Source organism: Chiroxiphia lanceolata, chromosome 5 (assembly GCF_009829145.1).
Source record: "Chiroxiphia lanceolata isolate bChiLan1 chromosome 5, bChiLan1.pri, whole genome shotgun sequence".
Lineage (NCBI taxonomy): Eukaryota > Metazoa > Chordata > Aves > Passeriformes > Pipridae > Chiroxiphia > Chiroxiphia lanceolata.
In genome coordinates this window covers 54085620-54107209 of record NC_045641.1, presented here as the reverse complement: position 1 = coordinate 54107209, position 21590 = coordinate 54085620, and the positions used below count along the sequence as shown (strand labels likewise).

The 21590-nt window shown below is 41.5% G+C and overlaps 1 protein-coding gene across 2 annotated transcripts in view; it reads right to left on the bottom strand.

The window, feature by feature from the left end:
* The window catches only part of SYN3 (synapsin III), a 202623-nt gene extending 190105 nt beyond the window's left edge, over window positions 1–12518 (bottom strand). Inside the window, exons 1-2 of one of the 2 annotated variants that reach the window (XM_032689324.1) lie at window positions 12355–12518; window positions 7446–7585 (exon numbers count right to left, since the gene is read on the bottom strand). The gene's annotated coding sequence lies outside the window, so the exon portion shown is untranslated. Of the gene's footprint in view, window positions 1–7445; window positions 7586–7919; window positions 7960–12354 lie in introns of those variants that run through there. The other variant, XM_032689325.1, reaches the window with a different exon arrangement.
* Between the last annotated feature and the right edge of the window lie 9072 nt (window positions 12519–21590).

Genomic DNA, 21590 nt, shown 5'->3' with positions numbered 1-21590 from the left:
GTTGCAGTTGTAGGTGCCTCACAAAGAATTAAACTCTGTTGGTGTTTTTCGTGTTTTGAAGCCAGAGGACAACTACCTCAGAACTACCTCAGGCTCTTCAGCAGATCCTGACCATCCAACAACCAGATGGAGAGAAGGGCAGACTAACAGAGGAGGAGCTGAAGGTGTAGGTTCTTCTTAACAGAAGCACCAAGATCTTTTAAGCCATAGCTATATGGGAGGAATGGGAGGAATTACAGTGCAGGAAGACATATGCAGCTGAAGTAAGCATTTTTATGCCTGTAAGAGTAGATTGAAGACCAGACTGTTCATTTCAAAGAAATCTGGCAACTTTGATTTTTTTTCTCCAAACCAGCACAATAAGTATTCCAAAATTTCTTGTAAATTTTGTTTCAAACATCCCATTCATTCACAGGCTTTCTTTTTCAAACAAATTTTCAAAGATGGCATTTCCAGAGCCTGTCTTATGCCTGATGAGCTGTAGTCTTACAGTGGAGAGATGCTGCACTGATATATTGCTGGCTGACTACTTCTAACAGTTGGGTTGAAGGAGCATTATGAGGTTCAACTGTCACAAGTTCACAGCATATTGCTGTTATTATTTATTCCAGTCAACCAAAGATAGCCACAGAACTTTTCTGTCCAAAAGATGAAATGCCTCAGCAATGCTGAAACACGTCTTATATCCTCCTCTGATTGTTGCATTATTTTTAAGGGAACATTTACCAAACTGCAATATTGCTTGCAAGTTAGCAGAACAGATCATAAAAACTCGCAATGCTACTTCTCTAACTGGCAACTACCTCAGAAAGCAGGTAGTCAATTCCTTCCCTTCTAGCTCAATCAAAATTCTCATGAACTTCAAAGGGATTCTTACTGAAATAAAAGAAGATAATCCCTCTCTCTGTCTGACTTCAGTGGGAGGCAGATGATCTTGGACAGCTGGCATGACTTTTGCAGGAGATGTCAGACTGCACAAGGTCTGTGTCTGCCCTCGCTGACTGAAGGCACTGTCCTGCTCTTTGTATGGGTCACACCTAAGGAGGGGACAGTCTGACCCTGGGGCTCAGCGAAAGACGTGGCACTTTCAACACAGAGGCATGACACATAAAGCCAGAGGCCCATGAACTGTGACCAAGAGTCAGAGACATCAAAGAATCTTCCCAGGAAAAGCCTTCCCGCACATTAATAGGAATTGTCAGCTCTAGCTCTTGACAGGCACCATCCTCTCCTATGCCTTGTGTTTCTTAGGAGCTGGTGCCTTGAATGGCCTCAAGAAACTCTCATACACTAAACTGGCCCTGTGGGGAACAGCGTGGGAAGCCCTGACTGAAAGGCTCTGCTGAATTATTAAGATTGCCCAGAGTAAACCAAGGTAACCTAATATGAATTCCTGTCAACTTCTTTCAGCTTCATTATAAAGCAGCACCCTCCCTACCTCGCCTACTCCTCTCTTTTCTGTCAAAAGAAACTTCACAAGGCTGCCGGAGTAAGAAAGCCTGCCCAAAAGATTAACTAAATACACCCAGGCCTATTTTAGATAGAAGCATCAAGCTAAATATAGCAGCCTTGAGCTGCTGGAGAGAGCACAGTGTTTCATCCAACCCGACTTGCCAAAGTGCAATCAATGCTTTAGCAACCAGAAGGGGAAATACAGGCACTGAGTCTCATCTTTAAGCAGCAAAACAAAATCTTTGGGGCTAAAAAAGGAATAAATGCTTCTTAACTTGTCACATTATTTGGTTTTGTCAGGTCCACTTCAGAGAACAGCCATGTGCCAAGGGTGTTTCCCTGCCCACATGCTGAGTCCACAGCCTCTGGCAGCTAACTGTGACGGGCACAGCGCATGAGAGGTGTGTGTGGTGACTCAGGGACAGAAACACACAGTCCCATCGCCTTTGGAAGCATGTGATCATTCTTTATGTTGAATTTCCATTTTATTTTTCACTAGAGCAGTGGCTCTAAACAACTGTGCTGTGCTGGTAAGTTGAGTGAGAAAACTCCTGGTTTTCTTGACTTCTTTCTCTGAGAAGGATCTGTATTTTCTAATAGCTTCCTCTGGAGTTTGTCGGCTTGTTCTGCAGAATCAAGAAAAAGTGTTTCTACAGCCAAGGAGGTCTTTGACATGTTCCTGGGCTGCGATGCACTACAGGGCTGTTCAGCCTTACTCTAAACTCAGCAAAGTACAGATAAAAGTGGGGGAGAAAGATGACAGCATAATGGATATGTTCATTGTATTATACACAAGAAGACAATCACACAGGGTCAAGATACACTATATTAAAAAATAACACCTTTTACCTAAAAAGGGAGTGTTACTATATTTTAAAAAACAGATTTTAGAGGTCTGAATCATCTTAGAGCTGAATCTTCTGCTGCTTTTTTGATTTTGCTTTTCTAACAGCTCTATGTTAATATGCTTGTGTTTATGAACTTAATTTAGTGGTGGTGAAAGCCTATCAGTACTTCTAGATTTAAATGGCTACACAAGAGATATGATGTAAACATTTCTGGCTGTTTTTTTCCGCCAAGTTTGGAAGTCCTGAGTTGCATACAAGTGGGACTTTCTCCATTCACTTGGAAGGAAATCAGTTAACTGCTTATTTGACTCCAAATAATGTGAACGGCTTTAGCTATCACTTTTACTAAAAAGTGACTTATCAGTATCCTTTCTTAAATGGCTCTGTGGTTCCCAAGGTCTAGAACCAGTAAGTTAAAAAACCATATCCTTCTGTGTTTGTGCCATTGTCAATTAAAATGAAATTGTAAACTAAAATGTAGGGCTTGGGATAGCACAATTTTACATTCAAGGGAGCTCAACAAATAACCATTTTAAACCATGAAGACCTTGCTGAAGACACTGGTTGCCATATTTTAAAAGAAGTTGGTATGTATGTGTGTTTGCTCCTTTATATGAGACGAAATAAGGAAGCCAATGCTTTTCCATGGTCCCCAGTTGAAATATACAGTGAAGAAGTGCTGGCTCTGGCACGTGCTGAGTGCAGGAAATGAATTGGCCAAACCTCATAAAGTTCGGCAAAACCAAAACTTTGTTCTTCAAAAAAATAGGCACACCCCTCTATCTTACTTTGTGCAGCTCTTCACCAGGCTCTCCAGTCCTACCATTTTCCTCCCTATAACGTGGACTCTGATGCCCCTTTCCAACGCATAGGAAAATAACACTGTTGGTGTTCTTCAGATTGGAGTACGGTACAGCACAGCAGTTGTCTGCCTTGTTCATAGCCCAGTCTGATAGTTTACAGCAAAATTTAATGTGCCTTTAAAAACTACTACAGTTACTCTCTCGGAAGTTATTTGAAGGCAATATTTCCAGTTTCAGGAAGCCTAGAAAGGGGGTCTTTCCTACCCCATCCAATCCACTTTTTTCTCCCACCGCCTGCCATGCCAGCCCATCACAGGCTATCCTGGGAAGGAGACAATCCTCTTCTGCCCTTCATGTCACTGTGGTGGCAATGCAGAATTCAACCCTTTGCAATGGAGGGCTGCCATCAGGACAAAAGATCATTTCCACTGAAAGGCCACATCACAGACCCTTCCTCCTACTTTTCCAAGGCCATCTCATTATTTTTTTCCCCTTTATGAGCAAGGTCTAAATTACAAGCACATGCCCTAGGCACCCTTTCCTGTGGCTAGTATAATCTGCTAAGGGCATCAAAGTCATACAGCACCCTTGCTTCAGCATTTGATCTGCCCAGACACAGTAGGATTATTCCTCATTAAACAGACAATAGATGAGTGTCTGGAACATGATAGCCATTAATACAGACCTCATTAGTTCTGCATAATCACTTAATTTTCCTTGATATCTGTATTATAAATATATATGAGTCTACAGTGCTGGACTGGTAAATGATCTGCTACTATTGCTAATCAAATCTCTGCTATTTGTCAGCATTCAAAAAAACTCCTTGACATTTTCAAATCTCTAGATGAGGTAGGAGAATATCACAGCAGAACACAAAGGATGAGAAGAAGTGAAAAATTATCCAGAATGGAGAGAGGGCATGGCTTCCCCACTGCTTAAACAGAAAGGAAACCATTTCATCCCATAAATAAAAGGCACATCTAAAACTGGAAGGTTTCCAATTCATCTCACCAGGCTGTTTGAAAACTTATGATCCAGGGCTTTGTACACCTCTGGGGACACAAGCCAGCCAAAACCACAGAGGCCTGAGGGGAGAAGAACAACCTGGGATGAGTGAGGGGGAGGGCAAAGAAGTGACGTTGTTTGACAGAAAATGCTCTTACAACAGCTCTGAAAATGCCCTGGGTGGTTTGTTTGGCATTTGGAGTTATCAGTTTCACCTACCAATAGATTATCAGATCAAGTTGCTGCAACTTTTTCAGCTATTAATTGCGTCTGGGCTAGGGCAGCTTTTTGTTATGCCCATCTGGGAATCCTAGGCTTATTTGCTTAGCTATTAAAGAGGTAGGAATGCGATTTTTAGCCTAAAAATGTAAAAACAGAATTAAATATCCTAGAGTATCTACTGAAAAACCTGACACTGGAGAATTTCCAGGTTGACTGAGAAGTGATCCTACACTCGTATAGACAGAGCAGCATCCTTTGAGTGGAGAACACCACAATACAACACACCAGCCACCGTGCAATAAAAAGCAAACTCACTTCTTTTTTTTTTTTTTTTAGGGGGGATGAAAATGTTTTTTCTTGCTGGAAAGTGCAATGTAAATGACATAAATAAAACAATTATTTTAAAATAACAAAAGCAAAAATCCTTATTACAGAATAGTTATGAAAGTTAAGGGCACTCAAATCCCATAAGAGCACTTGCTCACACATGACGTCGCCATCCCCCCTTCCAAAAAAAAAAAGAGAAAAAAATGGTACCTTTTCTGGGGGAGGAAGGGTGATACAGAGGATGCAGTGGTTAGTTTGTTGTTTGTTGTAATTAGTGTTAACATTAATAAGGAGCACAAGTTTTGCATCCCATCGTGCCTCTCATTACTAGAGTACATAACCTTCTAACCTCCACCCAAGAACATGATATCATTGCATGAATTAATCATCTGGACAATTAATGGCAAAAAGCGACCTCAAGTTTCCAGCACAGTGTCTGGCACCAGTGAATTGGCAATGACGTAACCTTCCCTGGGAATACGCTGGCATTTTGCCCGCTCCTGAGCCTCACTGTTGACTCTGAGGGCAGAAGCAAACAATGTAGTCACCCAACCAGCAATAACCACTGCAAGCGAACACCAGCCTACTGCTGCTGCAAAGTCGGAGGGATGCTTATCCTTCCAACTCCCTGGGTACATCTCCCAAGGAAGATGCACACCCCAAAACCAGCAAGGGCGAATGACTTCCTCTGTTGTGCAGAGAGATGGACTCTCCAGGTGTGCTGAGTATCTGCCCATTTTTTAGAAGGGAGAACCTCCTGCTCTGCCACCTGGGAGCTCTGCAGCCTTTTGGAGTGTGTGAATAAGCAAGTTATTTAACTATTCCTATGTTGCTGGGGCAGAGGGAAAGAAGCTTATTATGCTGGGGAGTTTATTTTCAGACAGCCAGACTTGCTTTGCTTCATTTCTTAGCTCACTCTGTTGCTGTTAGTGTTTTGAAAGCTGCAGTCAAACTCAACTGTGATCATGTTTTTTCTGTCTTAAAGGACCTGAAGGATTAGAAAGGCATGAGAAATCAAGAGACAAAACCTCCCTAGCTTACAGTATGTGCCCTGTCTTAGACCTGTTTTTCAGTCAGTTATTCCAGGCGGCATGAGGAAAGCCTGCATCTATCTTACAGGAATCTGCAGCATGTTCCCTTTTTTATCACCAAATACAAATATCCTCTATAAGGTGGAGCATTTTTGTATCTGTACCAAGTGAGTGTCCCTGCAATCTCAGTTGGGGCATGTGTACAAGCTGTGAGGCAGAGGGGGTCAGACTCAGTATACCACCCCCCTCGGCACATCCCAGAGACTTCAGAGGATTTCATGGGCAGAGTGTAGACATGAGCATGGAGGTGCTCTCTGATGGGAATAGCAGTCATTCTCCCCACCTTCAGGCCACAAAGGAAAACCACAGAAAAGAAAGAACTTTGGGTGGAAAAAAGTTGACCTCTGATGAAAGAAATTTCATGTCAGGGAGGAAGAAGAACTTTTTTTGGCAAACAGGTTTGGTTAATCCAAGATAAGCCATTTTGTTGCTTCTCCCTGTGGGGTTTTCTCTTTTACTGCTCTTTTTGGAGGGACCCTCTGATTATTGCTTTCTGAGCAAACAGAAAAAGCGTATCTCCCTCAACACTCATCATAAGAATTAGTTTCCAACAGAGATGAGGAGCATCACAGCGTTCCACAGGTAAGCCACATCTTTTTCTCAACAACACTTTTCTCTGGATCCTGGCTTGAAAACAATGAGGTGGTAAAAATATATGAGAAGCAGCTAAAGCTGTTAATGCCTTATAGTGAGCTGTGATCCCTGCTCCAGTTAATGACTGGACAGCCCTGCCTTAAAGGCTTGCAAAGATGTAAGCTGAAGAAGTGTGATTATAACATCATCCCTTCAAACAACATTCCCTGTCTACATGGCTTAATGCCACTTGCCACATTTGTAATTCATCTTCCCCCACCTGCCCTGTCTGTTCAGCAGTCACTTGTTATCAGAGCAAAGGCAGTGAACCAAAAGGAGGGGCACAGGCTAATTTACTTGATGTGGTCCCGTTCTTCCAGATAACATTAATTTGTGGGCTCTAACCTTATCCTCAGAGATGCTCACCTTTTCTTTGCATCATTAAATGGGAAATAGCAGGTCTGTGGAAACAACTATCACTCTAGCAGTTTGAGCATCGATTTCTCTAACCAGTCAGACAACCTGTCCAAGTTCCACCACATCCACTCCCCTTTGCTTTCCAGGTGTAGCTGGCACAGCAGATAGGATTAATCCACTTTCGTACTCACTTGCACTCTCCATGTTAGAGAATCTGATTACACAGATTGCCTGCAATTTATCTCCACCTGTGATGACTAATGCTCCAGTCTGACCTCCTCTTTCCCATTTTAACATCTCACTGCAGATCCTATACATACACAGACAGATGCACACACACTTGCTCTGTTTTGTTTGCAAACAGCTTACTAAGAGCCTCGTCATCTTCATTTCCAATCAAACCAGAAAGCACTACTGTTTTCCCCCTTGTACTCGTGAGGTGATTTCTCCCTTTTGTCTCCTCTCATTACATTTATACTGCTTAGGCTTCATACGTTGCTGCTGGATCCACATAAACCCCAGGCATCTCTGTACAGACACACACAGTGAACATGCAATGTTATATACCCCTGCAGCACACATAAAGACAAAGGCACACGCTACACACACTAAGCAAGTGCCACCACACACATTCCTGTTCCCTCCAAACCTTACAGGAAAAAATTGCCTGCAGAGTGCTTTCCTATAAACAAAAACAGCCTTACCTTTCCTTATTCTGCTAATCCAGGGGCTCTGGATCGATCCGCTTTCCCTCCTGCACACAAGCTGCCAGTCCCTCCTGCTTCTCATTCACAGCACACCAGCAGGATTCACCGTCATCCCATTCTGCTGGATCCTTACCGCCCTATTGGCCAAAACCAGACAGTAAATTCAATTAGGCTCCTCCTTATAACTATATTATCACAGGAACAGGAATGAATAATTTAGTAAAACAACAAGGGTGTGCAGGCTCTGGTGTCACAGACTTCACCCCGACTGTCAGGATTTTATCAAATAGAGGCAGATAAAGAAACCAGAATCTGTCTGTCACTCCTGAAAAGGAGACCTTAGATTACCCACTTGTATTTCCCATTCCATCCTTCTTGTCCTCCTCCCCCTTAGCCATGGCATTCCCTTTATATTGTTGTACATCCATTCCCATCCCACAACACAGTATATCCCTGGTGAATAGTCATTACCATCTCAGTGGATGCAGAGATTTCTCTCCAGGCAAAGCGATACTGCAGCACATCAAACACTTTGCCTGTTCCCTGAATGCAATCTATGAGAAAAGAATGAAACCATTCTGCAGAAAGGAGTGACGAGACAAGCAGATCATAAGGAAAAGGGAGAATCTGCCTTGTATCTCACAATATCTTCTGTTCAGCAAGTGCACTGTCAGTCCATCAGTTCAGACACCCACAGGATGCAAGCACATGGTTCCTGAAGGAGAAAGGTTCATAGATACACTGCCCAGGGACTATGATTTCACATACTTGCTGTGGGAGTTTGAATCCCCATATCAAAAAAAATGCACCAAAGCAGCAATTTTCCCCCAGACCAAATGGCTGAACCGTTCTGGCTTTTCTTTTTTTCTGACCAGAAACCTGTAGTGACAAGTACCCACACATATATTTCCTAAGAATTAGCTTTCCCCAAATGAACACTGCTCTTTTTCCTCAGGTGATGCTTTGTTTAAGAGTTACAAAGCATTGAAGATTCCCTTAACAAGGTCACTTCTATTTAAGTCAAGCCTCTGGCCACTTCATTTGCCTGAAGAGTTTTACTGTTATGGGACCAATATTGGAAGTGGAGGAGCTCAGTGGGACAACCCATCCCAGCCCTAAACAGACCAAGAAGCCAAATCTTTTTAATGACCATTCACAGCAATATTGAGAGCAATTGCTAATACATGTTTGTGTGCACAGTATTGACTAACAACTGCATCATTCCTGTAACTAAAAAATAAATAAGCAGGGTGAGCTGCTATTCTTCCTCCCTTATAGGAGCCTGTGCCCCTTAGAGTCCAAGAATACCCTTTGCCCTCTGCTTCTGCTGTGCTAATATTTACTCAGTAGAGCCAATGCGCCTACTATCGTAATGAAGAGAGGTTCAAATCCGCACTAAAGCCCAAACTCCTTCAAGCAGCTCCTACACCAACTCTCATCTCCCAGGCCTGGTGGGCTGAGTAGCCTCAATCTGCCTCTAGAGGCAGTGGGGACACCAGGTTGAAGTCAAGCCCAAGAACCAGCAAAGCTACAAAGGCAGACCACTGGTGACGGATCAGAAGTTTTCCTAAAGGCAATGTCTTTCTTTAGGCACTGCCTTCACATTGAAATACTGGTAGAAAGCTGGGACAATGCACAGGGATTACCATCTTCTAAACTGTTCAATCTCTAAATAACTCAGCCCCAATAAAGGATGGAGCCATGCTGCCTTCCCTGGGAGAATAGGGCACAGGAACAGTGGATGCTTTTGCCTTTCTCACCAAGTTCAAGGGGAGAAAAAGTGAGAGCCTTGACCAAGTTTTTGTCTTTGTTACGTATTTCTTTGCCATAGAAAGGAACAAAACTGCCCTCTTGCTCCTGAAGATGCTTCACTTCTGAAGAATGGCAGCTGCTCTTTTCCTCCTCCTCTTTCCCTTGCAGCCATCTAAACTTTTAAGAGCTTTTGTGTTAAAGGAAACCCTGAATTATGCACTTGGTGATAGCTTCAGAGCAATTAAATTAAGCCGTGTGGCAAGTTGCCCAATGTCACTACCAAAGCTCAGGATGTTTTAGCATCATTTATTGAGGAGCTTTTACATGATGCTTACTTAAACCACAAAAAGAGAGCAAATTAGGCTGTTGCCATGACAACTTGAGAATCTGCTCAAAATTCTGAAGATGCTGGGGAGGGGGGAGAGCTCTTCAGTGGAGATCTTCACATCATGAATACGGCCCTTGGTTATCAAATCCCTTTCAAGTTAATTCCTAGCATCAAAGCCTCCCTAACAAAGGCTTTAATAATCAGGAGTAGAGCTTGGCTAAAGAAGGCACAAACCAGCTCTGCCAGCTCTAACATGAATTTCACTCTGGTGAGAGCTGCTCAGCTGAGAGGTCCACAGAGCAGTCACAGAGATGGCAGCACCAGTACATGAACACACATGAGGCAGGGCAGAAGTGGCAGGGGCTTCACTGTAGGCAGGCACTGAATAGAGAGGTAGATCCTGACTCTGTGCTACAGTAAAGATGAATGACAATTTCCACAGGGTAGAGGGAGAGAAGGAAGCAGAGCCCTAGCCACTGCTGGTAGAAACCCTCTGGAAGTTGGAATAAGCTGAGCAAAGTCTTCTGTCAACCACAAGAAATGAATTAAAGCAAATAAGAGAAAAAAATGGCAACACAAAAGGTGGGATCAGTGGTGTCAGAAGAAGCTGACAAACCAAGCAAATGGAAGACAGGCTACTACAGTTCTGCAGGAATCAAACCCTTGGTAGGATTGTTGAATATTTTGCATCAGAGCTGGTTTTTTGTGTGATTTTTTTTTTTTTTTAGCTGAACATCTTTTCTGTTGAAAGCCTTCTAAGAAAATCTCTATTTTAATAGAAATTTCTCAGTCAAGTCTTTTGGTTCTCAATTGCATTAGCTGAGGTATTTTTGGCTGAAAACAAAGAATGTTTCTTTGGAAAAATTCCAGAAAGTTTTGTAGATTTCATAGAAGATCTCTCCTTCCTCATAATTATTTTTGATCAGATAATTTATTGCCAGTGGAAGCTTTGGTGTTCTCCTTTGAAATGAAAGCATAAAACCCTTTTGGATGGTAGGAACAATAAGTGGGAGCATATCCAAAATTAGGGAAAATTAAGCACCCAGGCAAATGGAATAAACTGTGAAAGTTTCTCCCCCTCCCTCTGCATCCCCAAGTGAGAGGAACTGTGGTTAGTAATGAAAACAAGAAGCAATTGAGAAACTTAAGGAGAGATAAATGATTGTATTGTTGTGAGTGTTGTATTCCAAGTAGGATACTTGCCAAGGCAAAAGGATACATATGATAGGGATCCAAAAGTTCAAGAAATGATGAAAAAACCCCTGCTAATAAAAACTATGCATTTTCAAGATAGAAGTAGTCTCATAACTAAAACTCTTATATCTGTTGTCCTGTTCATCTTTCAAGTCCCAAGATTGATTGTCAGTCTGCTTTACTTGGGATGTTGTGGCAATGTTTCAATACCTTGAGTTGTAAATGTTGATCTTTTGCTGTAGTTTTTCTCCTCCTGTCTGAGTACCGTATTTATAGCTTGCTAATAGTGTCCAACATCAGGTTGATTGTAACTGAACATAAAACAAGGCTTTAATTTGTTATCTACTTGCAAATGAGACTGGTTATTTCTTTTCATGCCCCCTCCCTGCAATTTTGCCAGAGCCTTTCAAAAAACACTTGTTAGCTAATCACATTGTAGCAGCAGGAGTAGATTAGGCTGCACACAACCAAGTAGACTTATTTTGGACCCACAATACATGGCAGAGACAAGAGATTGAAGCGAGTTTTGTTTTTCATTTTATGACACCCTCTTTAACAGCTGTCAGTTTGGCAAACATGCTCCTGAGATGGTGCAACAGCAGGAGAGGCATTCAAGGGTCAGGTTCCACAGAAATAAGTCTGAGGAATCTGAGGAATAAAGAACAGGGTGATAGAGAGATGAAGAATAGAGCAATGTATAGCAGAACAGGAATGAGCTCTTTAGAAGTATCTGGGATGCTATTTTCTGAAGTGGACTGCATTTGGGACAAGCTGCATTTTACCTAGTCAGACTGAGGCATTATCCTGAGTCTTCAATGCTACTACTGCATATGTGTGTGGTGGCCTCTATGAAAAGCATATTACCATCCCACTGAAAACATGTTTTTGTGTCCCAAACATGTTCTTAATTAAAATAATTTTTAATTCTTCAACAATAGTGACTTATTTAAATAAACTTTTCAAGAACTTCTAGCTATCATATCCTAACCCAGGGAAAGAAAAACATTTTTTCTACTGGCATTCTTTACTTACTTCAGTAAGTAAAAGTGAGGAGTGGCTGAGGGAGCTGGGGTTGCTTAGCCTGGAGAAAAGAATGCTCAGGGAAGACCTTATAGCTCTACCACTACTTAAAAGGAGGTTGTAGCAAGGAGGAGTATGGTCTCTTCTCACATGTAACTCACAGAGCACAGCTTTGACTTCTTTCTCTCACATCCCTGTTGCCTCTAAGATTATTTTCATCCAAACAACAAATCCTACACTGGACATTTTTAACTGGAGATGGAAACTTTCACATTTTTGTTTCTTTCCTTTCTTGAATTAGAACAACTTACATCATCTTCCAGAGTTTGTAGCCGTTTGACAATTGGGGAAAACATTGTGTACAAAATCTGAGGCTAAACATCATGTTCAGAAGGGACAGCTGAGCTGAACTTTTCTTTGACTTCCTTTAAGCCAATGGGCACTGGTCAATCACACAGGGTAGCTAACACAACACAGGTCAGCTTTCTGCACTGATCAAATCTCTTTTCTTACCTGACTTATTCTGTCTGGAGAAGAATAGTTCTGCCACTGCCGAAGGATTCATTTTAGAGTGAAACTCATATAAAATTAAAGCAGAACCATGATTCTTACCTTTGGCAGACAATCATCTAAAAAGGACCAGTGCAGATGACCTATTGCAATTGAGTAGCTCAGGAGAATCAAGAGCTGATTTGGCCAATCGGCTTGCTACAGAAAATCTGCTTCTTCAGATGCCTCCATGCTCTCACATTCTTCTCCGCCTCCTCCTCCTCCTCCCTCCCTTGGTTGCCAGGCAACTACAAAAAGGACCAGAGAGCATGCTGGAGGAAACCACCTTGTAGGACACTGCATGGGTTCATTTCAGTTTATTTTTCCTAGGAAATGCTCAAGGGCAAAGTGGCCTTAGCTTTGGAGGCAACATCTCACTGTGAAACATTACTTTGCAATGGGGCAAGTGATGTATATCCATAATAACCAAAATAAATGCCTTCAGAGACTCTAAGCTTGCTTCTGATTGTTTTCTGTGGCTCATCTGCTCTCCATCAATCCCTCAGATCAATAGTCTAAAGAGCTCAAGATAGGAGTTATCAGCTTGTACAGCAGGAGATTTCCCAATCCCAGATACCCCATACGGTTGTTGCACTCTCTCTGAGGATCACTGCTGTAACTGACCACCTTTACAGCACTGACTTAGCACTGTGCCCCGTGGGGTTAATGCAAGAGAAATCCAACATTTTTGACCAGAAATGTGCTTGCTTATAAAAGCTCAGGGACTTCAGGATGAGGAGTAAGTGAAATCAGCCACTAGACAGTGAAATGGAAAGAACTGTACTGGATTCCATGCAGCCCCTTGGCGTGGGAGAGGCTGTCTCATTCTCCCAAGTCTACCTATCTTCCTAGCTAGAAGGTTTATAACAAGGTTTATGACTGAGGGATAAACCTCAAGTATATGAACAAACCCCCTCTGGGCTCTGATGGTTTGAGCTGCAAAAAAGAATACCTACATCCTGAAATTACATCATCAGTAATTCAAAATACAATTTAGGTTAAGAAATGGTGGCATCAACTGAACACATGTATAAAGTCAGGTAAAAAAAATACCTGGAAGATTAGACATACCCACGACTTTACTTTCAAAACAAGTTTCATTTGCAAAGTCTTATCTTGTCTAGGACTGAATCTAACAAGGAAGAGAAGATATTCTTTCAGAAACTTTAATATTACTTTTTGTTTCCTGTAATCACACTGAATTCTCAATGCTTTTCAGTATTTCAGGCACATTTTTGAGACATATTATGACACAAAAAAATCTGGTTTATACCCCACCTCCATATATCATGGCAGGAAAGCCGTCTTTTCTAAGCAAAGTTTTCCATTTCTATTGTTCTGCCTAAAACAATAAAGGTTGTACCCTGAGGGTATTCGACCTAACAGCATTCACTGCAGACTCTGAAGTCATGGTTTAGGACCATATCTTCTCACCCCTATATCCCAAATATCTTGGAAATTTTCACAGTTTTCCCAATAACTCTTCTTCCCTCCCTGACCTTCAAAGTAGCCACTTACTATTTCTGTATAGCCCAAAGAAAATTAATTATTACTGATCTAAGTGATCTAGTCATAACTAGACCCACATATTGCTCCAGTGGAAAGGAAAAGTGATTTTTCTTCCCCCGTACACCTGAACCAAGGTTGAGTTTTACTAGCAATGTCATAATTTCACAACTGCAAAGGTCCTATCCTGGGTCCTACAGTTCTTGTTCGAGCCTTTTCATAAACAGCTGCATCCAGCCTTCAAGTTTATCCCTCATATCAGCATAAGAGGAGGTTTCTCCTTCAGTTCTCTAGCAGTGCAATACAGGTAGTTATTTTTTTTTTGTTGTTTTTGTTGGTTTACTTGGCTTTGCTTTTTTTCCTGGCACATACAAGCTCACATTTTGGCTTGCTGTCTTTTTAGCTGAGGTTTGAAGTCTAAAGCAGCACTCTGTTACAAAATCTCAATAATACTTTGGTTTTGGGAGTAGAAAACTAAAGTTACAGTTATTAAAAAAAGGAAACTAGGATTTAGGAATTTTTTTCTGAATTACCCATTTTCTCCATTAAAAAACCTCTTAAATGTATTAGAAAACAAAACAGATGTTCTGATTAAGGTTCATTTCAGCTTTTTAACATCAAGGTTAAAAATACTACGAGAAAGGTATGGATGGATTATGAGTACGGGCAACTAAACCCTGCTGTTTTTTAAAATGGTCTATCCTTTTACTGGCTGTAGAGAGGAAGACCTTAAAATAAGTAAGTATGGTATGAAATTATTTCCTTGAAAGAAATGGATTGGCAGGATGGATGGATGCATTTTGCTGCGTGACACAAAGATTTCAACTACATACTCTTCTGCAGCAACATGAGCCAGTGTGGCCTAGCTGGGCTCTGGACAGCGGCATATTTGACATTATCACAAAACACAGGGCATTGCAATGGACAGGCTGAGGCAAGAGGAATGAGGAGGGAGTATACAAGGGGGTAGGAAAGGAAATTGTGAAGGGAGGGGAGCGGTGAACAAGTAGAGTGACAAGTAGGTAATGTGGAAGGAATCTGGTATAGCCATGCAGGTTTCTCTTGCTTGAAGTGGCTGAAGTCTTGTTCTGTGTGGAAGAAAGGTGAAGGAATAAATTCTTTCATGAATGCAGATATCCTAGAGAAATGTTTCAAATAGGAGTCTGCAGTGGGCAAGAAACATATTTAAATACATCTCACTTAGCAGGGGTACGGGAATCAAGTGCTCTTAAGGCTTTAAAATTAAACCACATAAAATGTTAACAGAAAAGTCATGTTTTAATTTAGAATTACCCACTGAGTGATAAAGAGGGTCAAAATATGAATATGTTCCTTAACACTGATGGCTAAATGCCTTTCTCTAAGCATGTTAAAAGGGAAGGAGACAGCAGCAGAAGGCTGGAATGAATTTGAGAAAGCTGGATGTATGCTACAGCACCTGACAGAATTGCTAGGACCAAATGGCACAGCCAGTGCAGGCATTGACCACTGTTTCCACTCAGTACCTTTGGTATCTCCTCTGGAGTATTATACAAAAATGTACCTCCACAGTAATTTTGAAACTGACCTGTTCTTCTTTGAGGATAATTTTTCTGGGATTGCATAAATCAGAGTAATCCCTAACATTTCTTAGGCTAGGTCTTTGAAGCACCAAACTCCATGTGAGGGTACCTTCAAGTCTATACACTATTCCAGCTGCCTTGTTGTGTGAGGGACAGGGTCAGCCCCCTTAGCTCAGGTGTTCCTGGTCCAGCTGACGCCGCTGCTGTAGCCCCAGTCCTGGTATCCACAGCATGGTGCTCTGTGCCATGCAAGTACAATTCCATGTTCTCATAAGGCAGCAGCTCTGGCTTTAGGGACTGTGGCACAGATTAAGACTGTCTACAACCTTAGTAGTAAAAAAATGGGCTATATGTTATGTCTATAAAGCATTTAAGTGAGGGGTAATGATACCTCATAAATTTTCGCTGGTTTTCACCAGTACTACCCCACAAGTACACTTAAGCAAAACCACACAGTAATCCCACCTCCTGAACAGGAGAACACTTCCCTGTCTACAGCACAGACAGACTTTGCACAGGTCTCTACCATGAGTTCTTCCCTATTTCTTAACTGCTTCTACTTCTGCTGCTGCCTAGATGACCTCCTACCTAAATGACACAATGACAAAAAGATGGATGTCTTTTCATATTCATGAGTTTTAAATTTATATTTAAAATATAATTCTCTCTCCAGTTTCTTATGTTTTTTGATTGAGTGTATCTGGACAGATTCAAGGTTTCTATACCTTCCAGATCCAGGACTCTTTGCCAGATGTCCTTAGACATCTCAGTCAAATGCTGTTTTCCACATAAGCTTCTTTTATCTTCTCCAGTCAGTAGGTTCTAAGAGACCCCACAGAGAAGGAAATACAACACCAAGAACCCCAAATGTTGTAGCTATAGCACCTGCCCTTTCTTTGTGTACATTGCCAGGCAATCACTGCCTGTTCTGTTATTCCACATAGGACTTAGAGCAGAAGTTTAAAACCACTTTGCAATATACTCCCAGTGCAACTACATGGTAAGCACTACCAGTAAAACACTCAGAGAGGTTTATATTTTCAGAAAAGAGCTGCAACAATTTATATGTGTTGGGACTTCTTCTCCATACATATTTGTGAGGTCTGTTTACTCAAATAAAGCAATGTGTGAAATTCAACAGACACAGAACCTCAGAGAAGTCTTCTGTCTGCTCTAATTAAAGAGAGAAGGAAAACACACAAGGATTCTTTACTGTAGCAAAAGTTAAAAGGATCAACAGTAAGACTGTGGGTTGATGAAGCCTCTACATTTTAATGAATTATGACATGTCTTTAAGTCCTTCAGGCTTTCAAACCACTACAATACAAGGAAGTTCACTGTGGTCACTAAACAGATAGATACTGTCCCAGATTATGGATTGCCAGTTCTAAGAAGGAGAAAACCAAAACAAAACATCTTCTGCTTCAATGAAGAAGAGAGAAAAAATACAATACCTTTTTTCTCTTTCTTTTTTTTTTAGAAATTATGAAAGTGAGGGCAGAGCAGCCCTCACTCTGAATTGAAGCTCTCTGGTTCTAATACGTAAATCACAAGTTAGAAATAAAGAAAAAGTCAAGTATCAGGAATGTCAGTTAGGAAAAAATAAGCTTACCTGTGCAAAAGGGAGAGATTCATATGCAAGTAGAACCACTATGCTTTCCCATATTCCCTTCCATGTTGTTGGAGTTGAGGGTGGATTTGTTTGCAGTATTTAAAGTTCCTTTTTAATGAGTTGTGTGAAATCTGGCAGACACATAACCCCTTTGAACTACAAAGCATTTCCTGCATTAATGAAGGAAGAAAGAAAGCCAAGAATTAATTTTATTACAACACATTAATTACTGCATGAAATAAAAGTTCAAACAATCAGCAGAAACCACAAGGGTGAGGTAAAGGTGAGAGAAGATAAAACATGCAGCCAAAATGGGTCCATTAGTACCAAACAAAAATGTAAGAAATGCAGCTGGAGTTTGTTATTGCAGAAGAAAGGAATTATACTGAGGGAACTTCTAGAAGACTTTCCTTTTGATAAAGAAACCTATTCCAACCTTATACAAAGGGAGTAAAAGCAAAGTTGAATAACCACGGCTAACAAGAGTGAGTGGATAGGTATACAGAATTGCACATCTTGTTCTGAGACAGGTATATCACACATCAAAAAGGTAGTTGGAGACTTGCCATAAAGGGGAGTGAATTAAAAAAATACACAAAAAGCCTAGTACCTTGCCCTCTGAAACAAGGCTTTCAAATGGTACGTTGCAAAAATGTGTGTGCATGTGTGAGCAGGAGGTATGTGTGTTTAAATACAGAAGGTACACAACTGAAGGAAGTGGTGAAAATGTCATTACTACAGAATGAAAAGAGAATACAAGCATTTGTATGCTTGTGTATGCACAAGTGGAATTGAGGTTCTTCTCTTGCAGTGCATATTGGAATACCTCCCAGAGGCAAAGCAGCTGAGAACTGCATCCTACACATCCAAGCATCCCAGTGTTCATCACTGTTTTCTCCAATTAAATCAAAAGTCTCCACCTAAACAGGGGATAACAACAATCTTGCCCAGAGCTCAACATTTTCGGTCTTGCATTTACTGCCTGTTGCTGCAGTTCTGAGACCAGAAAACAGTATTGCATGGTATGTACTTTGCATATGATGTACTGCATATGATGGCAGTCACAAGTCTTTGTAGCCATACTGGTGCTGTGTCCTGGTTGATGACCAGGAAGAAGTCACTCAGTGCTACTTTTCACATTTTCATTTAAAGGTTCACTGGGAAAAAGCCACAATACTGAGTGTTGGGATAGCGATTGACTGCTTTAGTTACCTGTAAGGTGGTCTGCAAATCTTTTCACTGGACACACGAGATGAATATTTGTGTTCTTACTTGTATGTCTGTGCTTCTAGATTTCCTCAAAAGAACCACGGCTTTACATTAAGAGTTGTGGGTGATAAAGATTGTGAACCCACATAACATAAACCAGAGCTACAGGTGGAAGCTCTCACGTCCTGCAATGCTACTAACATTGCCCTCTGTATGAAGAGTCAACATTAGATAGAGTCATGTTGTGAAGGATGTCTTTGGCACTTGTTTCTGGATATCCCGCATGGTAACGTGGAGTACAAATCTCTTGCTCTGAGAAATAAAGAACGACACGAGACTGTTAACGGCAGAAAGAAATGGATCAACTGAATGCAAGACTGAGATACTCAGAAGATACAAACAGGGAGCAGGTTTGCTCTGAAGGCGATCACATCTCCTCTCCTGCTGCTTGGGCAGTGCAGAACATCTTAATGATCACACAACACAAATCACAAGCTGCAGAGACAGCCTTAAGAACTCCATCATCCTCGGCAGTGCTCACCCAAGCGTGTTTGTGAGGACAGCGTTTCCTGGAACTGAAATGCTGCTCCCTTCCCTCGCAGCTCTCCCACTCAAAGCACTGCAGGTTGTTTTGTGAACAGCATCATTCACTGCAGGCTGCACTTGCCTAAGGCTGGAAATCCATCTCCCCCCCCTTCTCCCTCCTCCCAGCCTGCTGCTAGTTTTGATGGGATATTTTTCTCCCCACATTAGCCTGCTCTCTGTTTCCCTCTCTTCCCAAACTGGTCCTGTTTCCTCCTCCTAATCATTCACGCAGGAGAGCAGATGGCAGGGGGAGTGGATCTCTCATTCGCTAGCTCATACAGACAGGAGGTTTTGTCACACAAAGGGGGAATAATGCCAACTGCAGAAGAAAGCAAGATATTCCAGAGCCTGGTTCCTAGCATCCTCCCTACTCTTTGTTCTTTGTTCAAGCACGATATATTTTGGGAAACACCATTCAGTTCTCAGTATGCATTTATGTCAGTTACATCACATCATGCTTTTTCTTTCTTGTTTTAAAATTTTAACTAAGCTGAGAAAACAATTCACAGTGTATCATTTCTCAAAATGAGCACAGATTTTTCATCTCAAGAAATAGCAGTAATTCAGTAATCACAAACATTTGAGAGCACTGTTTTCAAGTCTGCAGTGGACGCATCAGTAGCCCTCTGCAAAGGTTCCATAATCAGACCATGCAGGTCAGTTGTGATGAGGTAAGTGGGACACAGGCAGGATCTTTCTGACCTGAGGGGAGGACATTCCTATGTACACCTTGCTTGCAAACTGCACTGAGATACCAACCATCCCTACACCTGGTTCAGTGACGAAGGCATTGCTGGAAGTGTTCCCAATAGGCAGACTGTACAAGCCGTGCTGTTTTGTCGTCCAGCAGTATTTACAGTCACAGAATTAGGCCACTCCATGCCAGTTGGCCTCAGTATCCAGGGAAAGTCCTGGATGTGTATAATTTATTAGACTGGATGTAACTGCTACAAATACCTACACAACTCTCAGGTTTGCTGGCCCAAGTGACCTTTTTATCTGAGTGCCAAATTGTTGCCACTGGAATGCAGCTGCAACTATCATTGATACAGCTTCTGTTGAGCTACTACCATGATCAAAATAAAATGCAGATGAGAATATACAGCTCTTGCAGTCTGGCCAGCTCTAGCTGACAAACCACTATTAGAGACTTCCCAGCAAAGCTACTGTTGTAGCTTCATGGATAAAGAACAGCAATGCTTTACATGAAGTCTTTCACTGAGAATTTTGCCTGGTAGGTTCTGTAGCAATAACAAAGTGCAGTCACCTTTTGATTTATAGTGCCATTCCATGGGTACCCCAAGAACAGGACAGAGAAGTCATTGGTAAAGGCCACTGGGGTCTGTGCTTTTTTAATTGAAGCAACAATGCTGTCTTTGACTGCTACACAAGTACTGCCAGAGTTTCAGAGTTTTTGCTGGTTTTCAGAAAGCCTGAACTGAAATGACCTTGCAGAAAACTATATGCAACTGAAAACAGCTATTCAGACAGAATGGACAAGTCAAGCAAGTCCAGATTTTAATCTGTAGTTTCAAAAGCTTCTCTCATGCTCTAAATTAAGGTAACTACCGAGGTGTAAATCAACAGAGCTGCAGTGGGGGAAAGCTGGTGAGAGAGGACATGCCTGATGTTTATCACACTAAAGCAAAATCTCTATTTCAATTTTATGTCAGGAGAACGAGCAGCAGGAGTCAATGGGCTTCCAAGCAGCAAATGTACTAGTTTATCAAGGCAAATCTTGTAGAAAAAAAGACAGCAAAGAGACATGAGGGGAAGAAAGCCCCCTGGGCAAAGTAATTTAAGATATTGCCTTCAGACATCAGAAAAAATGTAATTAAATCTCTTACTAATGCAAATGCCATTTTGCTTCTGTTTGTCATCAGTGATGCTAGACTTTCAAGGTAACACAGACAAAGGAAACTTAAGAAAAGTGTTTCCGTTACATGTCTCACAGACAAAATCTTTGGCAGTTTGAGCAGAAACAGGAAGAATTAGAACATTCTCTGGTTTCATCATATGTAATATGCAGGGCCTGTAGGTCCCTTCTAGGATGGTTTCTTCGTCACTATAAAACTTAGACTACTGTGGCTGCAATTGCAGCATATCTCAAGCTGGGAGGGACTCATAACTACTAATCAACTTCTCTTTAATTGGGTCCCTGCCATGAGTAATCAAGGTGTGGCTTTTGCCATGAAGCCAGTTAATAAATCTTTTTTTCACACTCCAGCAGATGAAGTGCATTCAAAGAAGGTAACTGTAAGAAAGGTAGACTGAATAATCCTTCATGATTCAACAGGGAAGCATGGACTCAGCTCAGCCGTATTTTTGGTTTATCAGTCATACAATAATCAATCAATCCATCAATGAGACATTCAGTCCCCTGAGCCCAAACGCATGATGGACTTCTTAACTGCTTTGGACTCATGCCCTTCCAGCCCAGTTTAAGTTGAGACTTGGCCAAACACTTCAGAGTATAACTGTTTTGTTGAATTGGGAATTTAGCCACGGGATTATGAAAAGAAGTTTTTTGTGCAGTACTGTTGTAAACATAAAACCTGGCCTTGTGTAAAGCTGTTTACACAATTCCAATAAAGAATGTCTTTATTTTTCCAATAAAGACATGGAAGAACATCAACAGTTTTCAGAGTCAACTAGGAGGTTCCTCTGAGCAGTTTTAAGTTATATTTACAGAGCAGGGTCTTGAGAAACCATTCTGAGACACTCGCTTAGGGTTATTCCAAGCATTCAAGCCCAGTCACATTAGTACCCAAAACAGCTTTCCAGTCCTATCATCATTTGCTATTTGTAATAGCTGCAGGCAACCC